We start from the raw sequence: 13,661 nt of genomic DNA on the forward strand, positions 1-13,661 counted from the left end.
GCGCGGTCTCTTGGTCTTCTTTCTCTGTGTGAGACCCTCTGGGTCTCAAAGGGGGGATATATTGGAGTATAAAAGTATAAATAAAACTATGAAGTCAGTTTTGAAACTTGCTATTTGATATGCATGTGTAGGAGAATGAAATCTTAAGAGTGTAGAAGACAATGGTGTGTTAATGAGAGGTAGCTAAAGAGCTAAAGAGATGGAGATTAGAACATTGGTCAGTTCTGAGTTTGCTATTTGCTATGCATGTACCCAATTTAGTAGGAGACTGAAATCCTAAAAATGTAAAAGACAATAGTATGTTAATGAGAGGTAGCTAAGAGATGTAGATTAGAACATGATTAAGTCAATGGGTAGAAACAATAGGGACATGATGTATGTGTGGTACGTGTAATACGCAACTATAGATCGATTACATATGCTAATGCAACTGGACCAGGAGACTGCTATAAAAAATGCTGGGTCCGAGGATCGGTGGGCAATCAGCGACTAGCTCAATGACTGTCTCAGCTTTGATTTGCAAATTAAAGTTTAACCCTTCTTGAAGAATCTTCTGCGTCTCTTGGTCATTTGTGAGGCACGAGAAACCACGACATGTTCTACATGTAGGAGAAGAACAGGAGGAAAACTAGAGACTGATCAGGAATAGTAGAGGACACATGTACCTGGAATTGGAGGAGATAGGGGGATGTCCCAAAATATTCACCAGTCAGAGTGACCCTGACATTTGTGAGGACAAGTGCAGAACAAGCTGATATGCTGGAATATGTTGATGTTAAGAAAGAGGATCTGCTAGAACTTTTGAAAAGTATTAGGTTAGAAAAGTTACTAAGGCCAGATAAGTCCCTAGGGCCAGATAGAATATACCCCAGGTTGTTATGGAGGTGATAGAAGAGATTGCTGCAACTTTGGTGATGCTTTCTGCCCATACTGGCCACAGGCGTAGTATCAGGGGATCAGAGTATGGTAAATGCTATTCCTTTGTTCAAGAAAGGGAATAGGGATAAACTCTAGGAATTATAGACCAGAGAGTCTTACTTCAAAGGTGGTCAAATTATTGAGAAGATTCATAGAGATGGGATTTACAAGCATTTCAAGTAAAGTCAAGTCAAGTCACTTTTATTGTCATTTCGACCATAACTGCTGGTACAGTACATAGTAAAAATGAGACGTTTTTTTCAGGACCATGGTGTTACATGACATAGTACTGTTACGTACCCCGTAACTGGGTGTCTGACCAGCAGAGATAGAAGAATCCGTTGGAGTCTGGTGGTACCAAACTAAAGGTGTTTATTAGTAAACTACACAATACAATATCAAAAATGCAAATATACATATAAAACAAGTTAGCAGTAATAAACTTAAAAGTGTGGGAATAATAATAATCAATAAACAAGCACTATCGATGTCTAGGGGTAAATGAATTGTCATAGGAAAGTATAGAGTTCAGTTCATAAATGCTGAGGTGGTTATGGTTGTTGTATTGAAATCGCTGAGAGAGAGAGAGCGAGCGAGATGTAACAGCAACAGCTGTGGCAGGTAAACCTTTTGTGGCTTTCTTAATCCGTCGTATCGTTGTGACCATTCAGTTATGACCCCTCTGGTCTTCAGCTAGACCGTTCTTCTGTGGTGGACTCGTCACTCCGGCATGAGTGGACACACACACAAGTCCCCACCAGCCCTGCTGTAACACTGTGAGCTTTACTGACCGATCTCCTGGTTCGGTCTCCGAAGCCCCCACCTTTCTGTGGGTTCCCAATACTCAGTCAGTGTCCACTGGTGTGTCTGAAGGGTGTCTCTCCAGACCTGTCTTTTTATCCCCACTCACGGGGTCTCAGTTATCCATCAACTCTGAATGACTGTGTCCATCAAATCAGGCCACTGCTGCTATCTCCTGAGGAATGTTAACGAGCAAAGTAAAGTCCTTGTAGTGGAAGGTAAATAATCCAGGAAGAGTCATAATACAGTAAATCAACAGTCTCTCTCCCCCTCTTATCTGTAGCAAATGTTCTTGCCTGGGCTTTATCTCTCTCTCGCATGAGCAGCATAGCAACAGTAATAGTTCGTAGTTCTCAGGAGGGGGGTTGGGAATTGTTAACTCTGCACCCCATTGTCCATCAGGTCTGTCCATCACTCATAACAGTACAAAAACTAGACTGAACTATGTAAAAAACAACACAGAAAAAAACTACACTAGACTACAGACCTACTCAGGACTGAATAAAGTGCACAAAACAGTGCAGGCATTACAATAAATAATAAACAAGACAATAGGGCAGTAAGGTGTCAGTCCAGGATCTGGGTATTGAGGAGTCTGATAGCTTGGGGGAAGAAACTTACATAAGCATAATCTGATTAGGAATAGTCAACATTGATTTGGAGAAGAATTACATAGTTATATACTTTGATAATAAATGAATCTTTGAACCTTCAAACATCTCTTCAAACAGGTCATGCCTCACAAGCCTGATGAATTCTTAGAGGATGTGACAAAGCACATTAATGAAGGCAGAGCAGTGGAGGTAATGTATATGGATTTTAGTAAGGTTTTTGATAAGGTTCTCCATGGTCAGTTCATTCACAAAGTCAGGAGGCATGGGATTCGGGGAAACTTTGCTGGGTGGATTCATAATCGGCTTGCTCATGGAAGGCAGAGTGTGATTGTAGAGGTAGCATATTCTGCCTGTAGATCAGTAACCAGTGGTGTTCCACAGGGATCTGTACAGGACCCCCTGCTCTTTGTGGTTTTTATAAATGGCTTGGATGAGAATGTGGAAGAGTAGGGTAGTAAGTTTGCAGATGTCACAATGGATGATGTAGAAAGCTGTCATAGGTTACAACAGGACATTGACCTGTTGCAGAGCTGGGCTGAGAAGTGATAGATGGAATTCATTGCAAAATAGTGTGAAGTGATTCACTTTAGAAGGCTGAATTTGAAAGCTGAATACAGGGTAGATGGTAGGATTCTTAGCAGTATGGAGGAACAGAGGGATATAAGACATAGGAGCAGAATTAGGCCATCTGGCCCATCGAGTCTGCTCTGCCATTGGCTGATCCTTTTCTTTATCTCCTCCTCAACTCTAGTTCCCGGCCTTCTCCCTGTAAACTTTGATGCAATGTCCAATCAAGAACCTATCAATTTCTGCCTTAAATACACCCAATGACTTGACCTCCACAGCTGCATGTGACAATAAATTCCATAAATTCACAACCTTTGGCTAAAGAAAGTTCTCTGTATCTCTGTTCAGAAACGGCGCCCCTCTATCCTGAGGCTGTGCCCTCTTGTCCTAGACTCCTCCCACCATGGGAAACATCCTTTCCACATCTACTCTGTCTCGGCTTTTCAACATTCCAAAGGTTTTGATGAAATTCCCCCTCATCCTTCTGAATTCCAGTGAGTACAGCCCAAAAGCCATCAAACGTTCCTTGGATGATAACCCTTTCATTCCTGGAATCATCCTTGTGAATCTCCTCTGGACCTTCTCCAATGCTAGCACATCTTTTCTAAGACAAGTAAATGGCGACGGCGGGGAAGCGGAGCAGAGCAAACCATGGCTAGAGACTGGGCTGCGCAGGTTCTTCATCGAAGTGCCTTCCTAACCCATGACCTCAACATCAAGAAGGACAAAGGCTTCACCCAAAGCCATGTTGAGTTTCAGAGTTTAAACGTCTGAAACACGTCATGACAACTGTATCATCCATTCCTGGCAAAACCAAGACTCATATTCCTGCTCATCAAAACTATTTCTGGCTCGTCCTTTCACAGCAGGAGGTGTTGCAGGATGCTGTGCAAAGTCAACAATCGCCCCATTGGACAGAGTGAAGATTTTACTACCGGTGCAATTTTTATTTTGAGCCCAATGTTGTTTGTCGTCTACATTAATGATCTGGATGATGGGGTGGTAAATTGGGTTAATTCAGCAGACATCTCTTTGTTCCCCGTAATCATCTCTCCTGCCTCATTTTCTAGTGGTCCTATCTCCACTTGCATACTTGAAAAAATTTTCACTATCCACTTTGATATTATTTGCTAGCTTGCTTTCATATTTTATCTTTTCTCTTCTAATGATTTTTTTAGTTGCTCTCTGTATGTTCTTAAAAGCTTCCCAGTCCTCTATCTTCCCACTAATTTTTGCTTTGTTGTATGCCCTTTCTTTTGCTTTTACAATAGTTTGACTTCTCTTGTTAGCCATGGTGAGACTATTTTACCATTTGAGTATTCCTTCATTTTTGGAATACCCATGCCCTGCCTCTTCCTCATTTTTCCCGGAAACGCACACCATTGCTGCTCTGCTGACATCCCTGCCAGCAGCTCCTTCCAATTTACTTTGGCCAACTCCTCTCTCATACCGCTGTAATTTCCTTTACACTGCTGAAATCCTGATACATCAGAGTTTACCTTCTCCCTACCAAATTTCAAGTTGAACAAAATCATATTGTGATCACTGGTTCCTAAGGGTCCTTTTACCTTAAGCTCGCTAACTGCCTCTGGTTCATTACATAATACCCAGTCCAATATAGCTGATCCCCTAGTAGGCTCAATGACAAACTACTCTAAAAAGCTATCTTTTAGGCATTCAACAAACTCACTCTCGAGATCCATTACCAACCTAATTTTCCCCATTGACCTGCATGTTAAAATCTCCCATGACTACCATAACATTGCCCTTTTGACTCGCCTTTTCTATTTCCTGTTGTAACCTGTGGTCCACCTCCCAGCCACTGTTGGGAGGCCTGTATACAACTGCCATCAACATCCTTTTACCATTGCTGTTTTTTAACTCAACCCACAAGGATTCAACATCTTCTGATTCAAAGTCACATCTTTCTACTAATTTGATGCCATTCTTTACCAGTAGAGCCACACCACCCCCTCTACCTACCTTCCTATCCCTCTGATATAACATGTAACCTTGGACATTCAGCTCCCAACTTCTACCATCCTTCAACCACGATTCAGTGATGGCCTCAACATCATACCTGGCAATCTGTAAAATTGCAATAAGATCATCCACCTTATTTCTTTTACTACATGCATTTAGATACAACACCTTGAATACCGTATTTGCTATCCTTTCTGATTCTGCATGATCCCTAATGATTTCATACTCAGGCTGTTGGTTGCAACTAAGCCCCATCACCAGTCTGCCCTTCCTGACATTCTGACTGCATGCTATCTTTACTTTTTTACCATTCATCCTTTCCTGAGTCCTTTCATTCCAGTTCCCACCCCCCTGCCAAGTTAGCTTAAACCCTTCCCAACAGCTCTAACAGACCTGCCTGCAAGATTATTGGTGCCCCTTGGGTTCAGGCGCAACCCATCACTTTTGAATAGGTCACACCTCCCCCAGAAGATATCCCAATTTTGGAAAGGATGCAGAGGAGATACACCGGGTGCTGCCTGGATTAGAGGCCAAGTCTTATGAGGATTGGTTGACCACACTAGGGCTTACTTTTTGGAGCACAGAAGGGGGAGAGTGACTTGAAAAAGGTGTACAAGATGATAAGAGGTATAGGTTGAGTGGATGGCCACATATATTTTCCTAGGGTGGGAATGGCTAATATAAGGGGACATAATTTTAAAGAGGTTGAAGGAAAGTACAATGCCATAGGCTTTACAATTCTACCGCCAGGACTTAAGAACTTTTTAAAAGCTATTATTAATGCTTTTTGAGATAGTGATTTAGATGCATATCATATTTTTTACTGAGTTAAGTATTGTATGTAATTAGTTTTGCTACAACAAGTGTATGGGACATTGGAAAAAAGTTGAATTTCCCCATGGGGATGAATAAAGTATCTATCTATCTATCTATCTATCAGAGAGGATATCAGAAGTAGGATTTTGACACAGAGATTGCCAGATGAATGGAACTTTCTGCTGGGGTGGTGGTAAAGGTAGATACATCAGGGGCATTCAAGTAACACTTAGATAGGAATATAGATGATAGAAAAGGAAGGAAGGGTTAGAATGATCTTAGAGCAGGTTAAAACACTGGCAAAAAATTGAGGGTCAATGTGTCAACACAATTGCTGTTCTATATTCTAATAGTTGAACTGTAGATCTGATATGGAACAATATGTTTGAAGCTGAAACTTCTTTATTTTACTGAGTTTTTGGGATAAACTGAATAAATAAAATACAATACAATTTGGGTCACTGCAGAAATGACACCCCCCATGCATTTACAAATTCTTAGTAATAAGACCATAAGACCATATGACATAGGAACAGAATTAGGCCATTTGGCTCATCAAGTCTGCTCTGCCATTTCATCATGGCTGATCCATTCTTCCTCTCAGCTGCAATCTCCTGCCTTCTCACTGTATCCCTTCATGCCCCGAATCTATCAACATCTACCTTAAATATACATGAAGACTTGGCCTCCACAGCTGCCTGTGGCAACAAATTCCACAGATTCACCACTCTCTCACTAAAGAAATTCCTCTTCATCTCCATTCTAAAAGGACGCCCCTCTATTCTGAGGCTCTATTCTTCAAATCTCTCACAGTTACATTTATTGCGGTTTCTCTGCTCTATGAAAGAGCAAAACATTGAACAGGAAACCAAAAAGAGAGGAATTGTGAAGGATTTAGAGGGATCAGAGTGAAATGCTATTTCCTTTGGACCATAAGAAAATGCAAAGAAGAAAAGGGCTATGGATTCCTCAAGCATGTTTCCTAGATAAACAATTTCCACTGCATCCTTTTGTAATTTCTATTGAACACTGAGCAATGAGATAATCTGCCATAATTATATGCATACAATATAGCTTTAGAATTGCCAGTGCTAATGAAGCAAAATACTGATAAATATATATGATTCCCTTCAAAACATACTATTTATTCCTGACCAATTGCAGCACTTAGCACTCTCATCCATGGCTGTATGGCTGTTCAAGAAAGAGTTAGTTCTTGTTTGACCTTCTAAGTGACTTTAACATGATTTCTATCAAACTACTTGCTAAAGAAGTTTGAGAAACTTATGATCTGGAACTCGGACACTAACAAGCATCTATGCAGAGCTAAAAGCGATCCATAACAGATAAATTTTCCCTTTATTGAGGAGCTGCTGATGGGCAATGTTGCTAAAGCAGTTTCAGTTCCATCGAGCAGAACTAATCCACACCATGCTGCAATAGTCTATGAGCGTCAGCAATTTCTGCTCTCTGAAGGAACGAATTCATTAGCATTGTGCAATGTTAATCCAGACTTGTAACTGATCCAGCATAATATTCCTCATTTCTATAACTTAGTTTTAAATGTAGTGTTTTTCTATTGTTTTTTTTCTGTCTTCACAATTTCCATAAGAATTGTTATTATCTGACATTAATAGTAATGACTAGATTTTTTTTGTAAAGTTATAATGTATTCTTAGGCTCATTCATACTATTTCAAATATTTCTGGTCAAATTTGTAATACTCAGTATAAAAGAGGGTTTCAAGTGGAAGCCAATTGATTACTTGAAATACATTAGCATGATTTTGCAGAATAAATGTAGAGGGGCTCATTAAAAGATCATCGCGTTCAAGTGGTTTTTAATCATCTGGTGTTTTTTACTTTTTCAGTCACTGTTTTAAATAACCGACTTTATCACTTTTAGAATTACTTAGTGGAGGAAAAGATTTCCATGGGAAACAAACTGGAATCACAGCTGTCAGCCACCAGAGTGGACAGAAACAAAAGCAAATAGAAAAAACATTCTCCAACAGGACACATCATAGCAAAGGGCAAATTATATCAGATGATCTTTTGAATAGAGAGCAGGGGCAGGACCTGCATGTGCTCTTCTCTGCGTTCGCATTCCCAGCACTCAACCTGGTGAATTTAATGTGTTGCTCATGCTTGCTAGGCTAAAAGCTCACTTGAATGATTTCTGCATCCAGGCATGAATCCTGTCCTCTGCTGGCCTGTAAAAGCAGCAGGAGGTTAATGTCACAACTTGCTGATGCCAGTTAAAGCAATGCCACAGCTCTTAAAGGGGAAGTGCACTGTGGCAACAGTAGGTGCAAGAAGAGAAGCTGACCTGGTTAACTGCAGAATGACACAGGGTGGGAGAGCATAGGGTACATATATTGCACAATTTGTGGATTTCCAAATCTCCACGTGAAGCCTTGGTGGAGGAGATGTAAAATAGAATTTGAAGAGGTGCTTGTGTTGCTGGGAAGCCATGAGCTCCAGGTTACTGATACTCAGAAGCCTCGGGAGCAGATAGCTAGAAAGGTCAGTGAATGGTAATCAAACTCTGAAGACTTAGATGTAGTGACATATCAAACACAGATGAGTAGACAGCGCCAAGATGATCCAATGCAGATCGCACTCTCTAGCTCACTCGCTTCAAACGCTGCTCAGTTTGAGATATCTGCTTCATTCACCTGGAAACAAACTTCTTCAGTCCGGAATCATACCTAATGTCCATTACTGCATGGGAATAATCCACAGCTCACCATTACAACCAGATGTGTTCCAACATACATCCTTCTGTCCTGGAGAATGAGGAAACACACTTCCACAGAGAGTATTAAGGGATAGATATGCCCTGTCTCATACAGAGTAAGCTGCCGCTACCCTTGCTAAACCATCGCTGAGATATCAGGCTGTTGGAGAGATTATGTTATTCATAGCCAGGTGAATAGAAGCTCTCTTGGATTCACTGCATAAATATATACATCTGAGCACTCTACATGCGACTTTGGAGCTAATTTGAAGCACCACTATAAAAATAATGATTATCCCAATTTCTTCTCAGCAGTGCACGATATGTTAAAGCAAAATTTATCATCTTTGGTCAAGGAGAAAGACTACGCAATTGTTTGTTTGGAATGTGCCATGTCACATGATGTGGGTACTCATGGCAAATTTTTCTACCAAAGTGGTTTGTCGTTGCCGCCTTCTGGGCAGTGTCTCCTCTAAGCCCCACTCTCTTGTCTTCCCCATATCCCTTCATGCCCTGACCAATCAAAAATCTAACAACCCTAGGGCATAAACACTTGGCTTGCACAGCTGCCTGTGGGAAAGAATTCCACAGATTCACCACTCTCTGGTTAAAGCAATTCCTCCTCACTTCGTTCCAAATAGCTTCTCTCTATTCTGAGGTTGTATTGTCTGGTCCCAAACTCTTCCTAGCATAGCAAACATCCTTCCACATCCACTCTATCAAGGCCCTTCACCATTTGATAGGTTTCAATGAGTTTACCACTCAATCTTCTGAATTCTGATGAATACAGGCCCAGAGCCATCAAACACTCTTCATATGACAAGCTATTTAATCATGGAATCAGTTTCATGAGCCTCCTTTGAACCCTCTCCAGTTTCAGCACATCCTTTCTAAGATAAGGGGTCCAAACCTTCTCACAATTTTCCAAATGAGGCCTCACTAGTGCTTTATAAAGTCTCAACATTATATCTTTGCTTTTATATTCTAGTCCTCTTGAAATGAATGCTAACATTGCATTTGCCTTCCTCACCACAGACTCAACTTGAAAATCAACCTTGAGGGAATCCTGCACAAGGACTCCCAATTCCCTTTGAGCCTCAGTATTTTGCAATTTTTCTCCATTTAGAAAATAGTCAACACTTTCATTTCATCTACCAAAGTGCATGACCACACACTTCCTCACTCTGTATTTCATCTGCTATTTCTTTGCCCATTCTCCTAACCCTTCTGTAGCCTCTCTACTTCTTCAAAACTACCTTCCCCTCCACCTATTTTCATAATATCTGCAAACTGTGCAACAAAACTATCAATTCCATCATTCAAATCATTAACATACTACATAAAAAGAATCAGTCTCAACACAGACTCCTGTGGAACATCACTGGTCACTGGCAGCCAGTCATAAAAGGCTCCTTTTGTTCCCACTCTTTGCCTCCTGCCAATCAGCCACTGCTTTATCTATGCTGGAATCTTTCCTATAATACCATGGGCTCATAGCTTGTTAAGCAGCCTCATGTGTGGCATCTTGTCAAAGGCTTTCTGAAAATCCAAGTACACAACATCAACTGATTCTTCCTTGTCTATCCTACTTGTCATTTCTTCAAAGAATTCTAACAGATCTGTCAGGTGAGATTTTCCCTTGAGGAAACCCTGCTGACTACAGCTTATTTTATCATGTGCCTCCAAGTACTCCGAGACCTCATCCTTAATAATCGACTCCAGCATCTAAGGTCAGACTAACTGGCCTATGGTTTCCTTTCTTCTACCTAGCTCCCTTCTTGAAGAGTGAAGTGACATTTGTAGCTTTCCAGTCTTATGGAACCATTCCAGAATCTAGTGATTCTTGAAAGATCATTACTAATGCCTCCACAATCTCTTCAGCCATCTCTTTCAGAATCTGGGGTGTAAACCTTTGGTCCAAGTGGCTTATCTGTCTTCAGACCTTTCAGTTTCACAAGAACCTTCTCTCTGGTTATGGCAACTTCACACACTTAATTCCCCTTGACACCTGCAGCTTCCACCATACTGCTCATGTCTTCCACAGTGAAGATTGATGAAAAATACTTAATCAGTTCATCCACCATTTTGTTGTCCCCCATTACTACCTTTCCAGCATTGTTTTCCAGTGGTCCAATATCCACTCTCGCCTGTCTTTTATACTTTATGTATCTGAAGAATCTTTTGTTATGTTCTTTAATATTATTGGCTAGCTTACTTTCATATTCCACCTTTACCTTCCTAATGACCTTTTTTAGTTGCCTTCTGTTGGATTTTAAAAGCCTCCCAAATCTCTAATTTCTGAGTAATTTTTGCTCTATTATATACTCTCTCTTTGGCTTTTATGGTGGCCTTCACTTCTCTTGTTAGCTATGGTTGTGAAATCTTGCCTTCAGAATACTTCTTCCTCTTTAGAATACTTCTTTCCTGTGCCTTCCGAATTGCTTCCAGAAATTCCAGCCACTATGGCTCTGCCATCATCCCTGCCAGTGTTCTTTTCCAATTAATTCTGGCCAACTCCTCTCTTGTGCCTCTGTAATTCTCTTTACTCCACTGTATTACATAAACCTCTGATTTTAGCTTCTCTTTCTCAAATTTCAGGGTGATCAGCTGCTCTTACCTCCATCCACCACCTACTCCCATTGCTTCACAGAACCTTGAATCTGTGGGCTAGGTAGGTGCTTCAGCTTGCCCAAGGGTCACCTGTGAGTTAGTGGAGGGAAGGACTGCCTCCTTTGGGAGAGACATATCTCTAGCCCACCACACAATATTTGCACTAAATTGAGATAGGTTAAATTGTATTCATATGGGTTACTTTCTTTGAGATGTGCGAAAACTTTTTAAACTAAAGTTAGTGAATGTAGATAAATCAATAGCAATATCATCATTACCTGTGGCTTGTCAACTCTGCAATTGTGTATTAATATACAAACAATTCATATTATGGCATTTCCAAATAAATTCATATTATAGTATGAATTGTTCCTCAGACATCTGTTTTGAGAGTTACAGTGAATAGAGAATATAACATGAGTCTAATGTCTTTCATTGCCTTTACACTCAGTGGTCACCTTATTAGGCACACCTACTTGTTAATGCAAATATCTAATCAACCAATCATGTGGCAGCAACCCAATGCATAAAAGCATGCAAACGTGGTCAGGAGATTTAGTTGTTCTTCTGACCAAATATCATAATTGAGAAGAAATGTAATGTAAGTGACTTTGGCCATGGAATAATTGTTGGTGCCAGATGGGGAGGTTTGAGTATCTCAGAAAATGCTGATCTCCTGGGATTTTCGCACACAATAGTCTCTAGAGTTTATAGAGAATGGTGCAAAAAAAACCCCAAAAAATCCAGTGAGTGGCAATTCTGTGGGCAAATATGCCTTGTTACTGAGAGAAGTCAGAGGAGAATGGCCAGACTGGTTCAAGCTGACAGGAAGGTGACAGTAACTCAGATGACCTCGCATTACAAATCGGTGTGCAGAAGAGCACAAAACGTAAAACCTTGAAATGGATGGGCTACAGGAAGAACCTAATAAAGTGGCCACTGAGTGTATATGCTGCAGGCTTTACATAAAATGGAGTGCATTTCTTTTAGAAATCCCAAACACAGCAAAATAATACAAAGACAAATTATTATTCTTTTTGTTCGATTTCCTCAGTCAAAGCACTTCTCTCATGCTTCCCTGCATTTTTTAATCCCTCCAGTAATTTTATACCTAATTCTGACACAGAGCTCAGCACAGTGACTTGCAGTATTGGATCCCTCAGTTTATAATATCCCCTGAATTCCCATTAAATTAGACTGAGATTCATAAGATGCAGCAGGTCCCAGGAGCAGCTGGCCGAGATCATAAGCAGATCCTAATTCAGGAGGGTTAATAAGGATTGTTGCAGGGTCAGCACTGACTGCTGCAGTCCGTTCTCCTCCTTTAGTCTCTGGATGCTCTTTTGTGAACTACTAACATCACCTTAAGAAAACTAGAGATGGGCAATAAATGCCAACATTTTCAGCAATTCCCATTATCCCAATTTATCTCCAATTATGCATTTTATTGTACTCCTTTTTCTGTGGGGTTGTTTTCAAGTGAGGAGGACAGATTTTCATACTGAAGTCTAATGTTGCAGTTTCATATCCTGGGGCAATTTTATAATTTATTAAAGTGGTTTACTACTCATTGTATCAAAAAGCCAGGGATTTATCATGCAATTTGCTTCTGGTTATCAAAGGTTTGCAGAGAAGGACTAAAATTGCAAGTTTCTTGTTTTGGCTTAGTTTCCAGTTAAGGGTCCTTTGTAGACAGTAGATAAGTTTTTTTTAAAAAAAAGCTGCTTTACTTGTGTTTCATTTATCTCTGGAACCAGTAAACAAGCATGTCACTACCACTCAACCCTGCTCACTGCAGTACTCTTAAATAATGAAGTTGTTTGTCTCTTATGTAAAATTAATGAGAGAAGTTAGCATTTAAGTTATTGAATTCAGTCACGTCACCCATTTTACAATTTGGAGTGCTTCCAATTTTACTGAATTGTGCATCAAATAATTCAGAATTCATTCTGCTATTTTGGTGTCAGCTAGCACAATGGTGACAAAACTACAATGATAGAGCTTACTTTTTGACAAACTTGCTAGGTTGGTAGTATATTTATCAATTTCTGTGCTCTGAACAATGTATCCTAAGCTTGTCAATAAAACCATTGCATTTTATTACCGTGTATTTCTTAGAGATGGAATTGGAAAAAAAATTCCACGGCCCTTTTAACATTGATTCCTCCGCAGTCAAAGAATTGCAGGATTGTTACAGTAAAAGAGAGCTCCAGTTGGCTCATCAGGCCTGCTGAGTCAGTTCTATTTCAGTCAGTTCTATTCCAGCAGTCTTGATACACAGTCCTGCATTCTTTTTTTACAAATTCCTTACAATATTTTGGAAATCTTTTTCCAAATCTATTTCTGAAAACCCCAAAGGATCTGGATCCAGCACAATTTCAGACCGTATCCTCCAAATTTTTGCTTTAGGAAAACAATCCCATAGTATTACCCTTGGTTCATTCATCAATTTCTTTAAATCAGTGCCTTAATCTTCATTAATTAAAACATTCCTTAAGGTTGTTATAAGTGGGGGTGGTAATGGGAACAAACTCCCACTAACTATTAAATGTTCCCAATGGCATGCGCCTCAAATAGCCTCTGACAACCAAGTCCAGCCTTCTAAGACCAACC

Source organism: Hemitrygon akajei, chromosome 9, assembly GCF_048418815.1.
Source record: "Hemitrygon akajei chromosome 9, sHemAka1.3, whole genome shotgun sequence".
Classification (NCBI taxonomy): domain Eukaryota; kingdom Metazoa; phylum Chordata; class Chondrichthyes; order Myliobatiformes; family Dasyatidae; genus Hemitrygon; species Hemitrygon akajei.